At 37.2% G+C, this 5628-nt stretch overlaps 1 pseudogene; it reads left to right on the top strand.

Moving 5' to 3' along the window:
• The first annotated feature begins 250 nt into the window (after positions 1–250).
• LOC113960947 lies at positions 251–4652 on the top strand (annotated as a pseudogene).
• Positions 4653–5628: the final 976 nt, after the last annotated feature.

Here is a 5628-nt window from a genome sequence, read left to right as displayed (position 1 = left end):
TCTTGATAAGGCAACCTAATTTCTGTCCAAATGACATTATTATTATTATTATTATCATCATCATCATCATCTTAATTACAATTAATTTTTATCAGTGCATTGAAAAACTGATTTTTCATCTTAGTGGCTTTCTTCTTATACATTTTTTATTTGCTGCTATTTTGTTGTGATAATTCTCAATGGCATATTGTCCTGAACAGCAGCAGGCATTCAAACAGATCAAGCAAGGGATCAAGCAAGAGCACATGCCATGGCTCTTGGACCAGTTCAGATGGGACCAGATGTGAAGAACGTAGATGCAGCAACGATGGAAAGAGTCCCAAATGACTTTTCTCTACTCCTTGTTATGCTGAAAGTGGCCTTATGGCTGCAGAGCACAAGATCTGGAAGAGTCTGGTGGGTAGGTGTTGTGTTTGTGTAAAACAAGATACAGTGAATAGAAAGTGGGAATTTCAGGTCAGAAGAAATAAGCAGTGTGAAAACAGTAGTGGGTGGGGAAACTGCCTTTTTGGGTTCCTTAGCACTGCAAGCTTGACTTGTCAATGAAAAATCACAATCCTTGTTCATCACACCCCACCACGTGTATGGCAAGCTGATGAAAGGGCATTGTTGCTATGCAGCTTCTGTAGACCTGTCTGAAGGCTTATAGATGTGTTAGAATAAAAACAGTGTCAGGTTGTGCTTCCCTCAGGAAAATTTTGGAGTCTAGATGACTGGAGACACATCAAGAGGGCGCCCTTGGCAAAGGTATTCATGTTATCAGTAAACAACGTTGAAACTGGAGATGCTGCAGCTGAGATGGCCACTGTCTTGATTTATGGACTGAGGAGTGAACTGGAAAATATTCAAAGCTCCAACACACTGCTCTTGCTTGAGCAAACATCATTTTGGTAGGGCTGTAACAGATTTCTCTTCTCTGAGCTGCAGACAAGGAGGCTATCTGTGAAACATGTTAACCTGGGTTATGAATTTCCTCTGCTCAAAGAAAACCCAGCCTTGGTATTCTCAGCCTATCTCCATCCTTACCAAACCTGTATTATACATTGGTTTGTTGATTCCTGGAGGACATCAGGAACAGCAGGTACAGGTTCAAATATGCAGGTGGGCTCTTGTGCACTAGCATTGGCTTCCTACTGTGTAATAAGTTCTCTTTCCTAGTTCAAGAAGAATTTGCTAGTTTTTTCTGTATTCCTTCACATGCTGAAATCTCTGCTCTGAACTCTGGAAATCCAGAAGAGCTTGGTTTCCCCAGGCTCTCATTGGAGTCAATAGGGAGAGAGGGCTCATCCTAGGAATCAGGATACTAAGTTCATTATGTTTTCATATAAATTTCCCAAAAATTTGATTTTCAAACTGTTCCTTAGGAAAAAAAAGATTAAGGATATTTGTCTTTTCTTTCTAGCCTAGGATGACAATGAGTTAACTTTGTATTTATGTATATTTGCATATTTGGAAATCTCTAGAAATTGTGGTTGGGCCCAAACTTTTCACAGAAGTTGGCTTAAGAGTTTTAAGTAGAACCAGGGTCTGGCTTTGTCTGAAGTTTAGAGATGCATAAGGACTTTTTAAGACCTTATGCTTCATCCTTGATTACCGTGGATTTGGAACTTCACTTAAGATAAAGAATGAGGGGATGTGTTTAACTACAAAATATTTAACTACAAAATTATTTCTGTCAATGGAGTTTAAAAGCAAGCATAGATTGAAGACCTATTGGAGAACCTACTTGGAAGAAAGCCAAGAAGCACCTATATACTTTATTTTAAAATCTTACTTTCATTTGTTTTTGGATAACAGACTTCCTAAAAAGAGAGTGACAACAACATGTTAAGTCAGCACCAGAAGGCCTGCATTTGTTTCTGCAGTATGATGGAATAAGAGACTCATGAAGCAGTAGAAAGAACTGAATAAAGAATGAGTAAGCAGTTGTAGGAGAGAGATTTGTTCCCTACTTTCTTTTGTAAAGCTTTCGTAGACATGGCCTCATATGTAAAATGCTTCTGGAATATTGACTTTAAATGGTCTTCTATTCTAAGTTCAGAACATAGATGTGATGCATTTGAGTTTAATTCTTGCCCTAAACAGTCTTCAAAAACTGGAGCCCATGTATAATAGAAGACAACCTAAATAAAAGGAATTAATTATTTTTGCAAATTTTATTACTGTGAGAATAATGTAATATGTAGTAAAAGCTGTTGTCATGAAACAGTCATGGTGTCTGCAATATTGATGATCTCAGGATGACAAACAACAATATTTAACAGGTCAGAAGAGGACAAAAAGGTCTGAAAATTTTAACTTCTAGAGTTTGGAAGGTAAATTTAGGAATAAGACATTTTAGACATATAGAGTTATGCTTCTGGTAAAGAGTAAAATCTGTACAACAGTCTGTCTTTTACTGCCATGCCACAGCTATGGAGATATAATGGGGACTTCTCTTATCTATATTAATAAAAAAAAATTTTGGAAATTTGAATGCAATCCTATCCAAATGTCACCATACAGACCCATTTCTGGTAATTGGGAAATGCAGATCAAAACAAATATACCTGTTTATAACTGAGTTCCCCACAGAGTGAGAAGCTCAGATTTCTCTATAGGAAGTTGTCAAAACAGAGGCCAGAATTCAGCTATGAATACAATAACACCTTAAAAACTAGGAAGTGCCAACTGGTGTCAGCCATAAAAATTTTCTGTCTTTCAGGACTAGAACTTCATTCAAACTAAATTCCTTATACGTAGAAGGCTTCGTAAGTATATAATTTCTTGGATTTTTGTATATTTAACTTCTGCTTTCAAATACACTTAAGTTCAACAGCAAAAGTGAGTCCTTGATTTGGGGGTAAGATTTCTGTCAGAAGAATGACATTGTATATGTATTTTCATCAAAATCAAGAGCGGACAATAATTTGTCTAGACTTGGAAGCATGAAATGTTCTTCAAGGTTAATTGATTAGCCTATTAAAATTAATTTGCTTCCTTGTTTATAAAGCAGCAACCCATTAATGTGCTAAACAGTCTCACATAGTCTGTAGTAAAGAGTAGAAAAAAAACCCTGAAGTATGATATATGAAGGTCACTTGAACCAATTTTTCCTGACTTGTCTTCTACTTTGGTTCTTATATGTGAACTTAAGTTGCTACATCTGGTTTTTTGCACTTTGAATATATTTGCTTTTATTTTATTTTGAAAGTGGAGAGAAAGCTACTACACTGGGACACTGTATGGAACTGGTTCTAGCTACAGTTAAGATAGGCAGTTGCCTATGGCTGTTGGTTACTCGGGCCAGGCATGGCGCTGATATCTGCTTGATCTGTTTTAGAAGAAGAAAGGAAGAGCAGCCTGTGCTGCCCTAACAGTTAATATCTGCTTCTGGTTTTGGAGTTTGGATGTCAAGGGGTATGTTGATGAATACCTGCATTACTCGAGACACCCCAATTCGTCTTTCTGTTCCATTGCTGGCAGCAGAAGCTGCTAGTGTTTAATTAAGGGTCTGTTGCCAGGTTTCCTGACCTGGTCTCCTCTTTCCTTTTCATAGTGGGAGGATGTCAGCTCTGGCCCAAGCTTTGTTTTGGCTTGCTATAATTATGAGAGAGAGTAGTCAGCAGGACAGTACTAGTGTTGGGGATGAGATTTAGTCAATGCCAGTTCATTGGGCTTGTTTTTTGGGGAAGATAGTATGTTAGGAGTAGTCATTGTTGGCCAAGGGTGGTGATTAGGAGCCTATGTGTGATGATCTTAGTTCATAGGAATTTGGTGGCGGGGATAGGAAGGCTGTGGGGAGGGAGGAGTGTAATCACTGGAAGGACAATTTTTAACATTGGAGGAGGTTTAGGTTATGTAAGTAATCAGAACTGTGGGTTCATGTGGAGGCAAGTAGTATTTCTAGGCTTTTATTGTCTTCACAGGAAGACAATACTGATATGAGTACAGGTATTAGGGTGGATGACACTGCTTAGTTTTCAATAGGTCATTTGATAGGGTATTAGTTCTCTTCTCAAGCATGACTAAGGCATGATCTACTGGACAATGACACATTACCCAACTAACCCTTCCCACCATATCTCCAGCTGACAATAACAATCACAATAAAGCTGGGACTAGTGCCATTCCACTTATGTTTCCCAGAAATGCTTCAAGGCTCATCCCTAACCACTGGTCTACTACTATCAACAATAATGAAACTTCCCCCAGTGACCATTCTCTTCCTAATGTCTCACTCACTTAACCCAACACTGCCAGTGCTATAGCCATCACCTCAGCAGCCCTAGAGGGACAAATAGGACTAAAATAAACACAAATTTGAAAAGTCCTAACCTTCTCATCCATCTTCCAGTTAGGCTGAACAGCCATTATCATTGTCTATGAACCCAACCTCACACTACTAACTCTCCTCCCTTAATAATCACCACTCAACACAACCAAGGCTCTAAAACTATCACCAAAAACACCCACATGAGCAAAAGCCCCTACATTGTATGCAACCATTTTTTTTCATAACAGGAATTCCCCCACTATTAGTTTTCCTGTCTAAGTAACTCTTTATCCAAGAGCTCATTAAACAAGAAATAACCACAGCATTCACAATCATCACCATACTGTCACTACTAGGATTATTCTTCTACCATTGCCTCAAACAATTATATTCATAACATTATCTATATAATCAACCTATCAAATCAAATTCACCACCTTTATATCTCAGCTAATGACCGAGACCTCTCAATCAGGGGATTTGATTCTTTGTGTAACAGCATGTACAGAATTTAATATAAATTGATTATGATTTTATTTCTGAAGTAGAAAAGAGCATATTTTACTATTCTACTTTTAAAAAGTAAATAAAAGGATCTCTTAGATTCTTCTGCCTTTAAAAGTAACACAGTAGGTACTTCACTTTACTTTGACTATGGTTTTCAAAAGATTGTAATACTTGCTGCAATATTTTTTAATCCTTCTTTTAAGCTATGTCAATTTGCAAGCTGATTGCTGGGTTTTAATCTTTGAGTCTGCCTTCAGATTTTTAAAATTGCTTCACTTCATCATCATATTTAAGCTCTTGTTATAGTATTTGAAGCAGACCTACTTGATCATTAGAATGTGTTTCAATAATCTGAAATATATTCTAAAGCCGTTGCAATAAAAGTGGTACACTACTCAAGTTTAATTTGAAATTGCAGAGCATATAAGAGTCTAGTCCATTTTAATATTGCAGACACATTCTTCTAGCGAGGAAAGGACAATTTTTTTTCCTCCAGTTAACTTTTGTCTATTTTGTGAAACATTTCTGTTTCTGAAGTTTTATCCTGAGTCTCTTTGTCTACTTTGCACAGCTCATCTGAGTGTTTTTTTCTAAAATGAGGTAGTTGCATCACTGCAATCAACAGGATGGTAGGAATGTAAATTGTCAGCTCAATAATTATCTAAGAGCTATTAATATATTAAACACAACAGATCTCAAACAAACAAAAAGGGTTTCTGGAATTGGTCAGAACAGTTCTTCAGAAGACCCCATACTAAAAAGAGAGGACAGGATATTTTGTAAAACAAAGAAAGAAACCAGGGAAGACAGCTGCATTCCAGAAATGAAAAAAAAACTCTCCTCAAAAGAAGAGTTAACCTTCTGAT

This window comes from Neopelma chrysocephalum, unplaced genomic scaffold, assembly GCF_003984885.1.
Source record: "Neopelma chrysocephalum unplaced genomic scaffold, ASM398488v2 Primary Assembly neopelma1_96942, whole genome shotgun sequence".
NCBI lineage: Eukaryota > Metazoa > Chordata > Aves > Passeriformes > Pipridae > Neopelma > Neopelma chrysocephalum.
The sequence above is the reverse complement of the archived record's forward strand: the minus strand, read 5'-3'. Positions and strand labels throughout refer to the sequence as shown.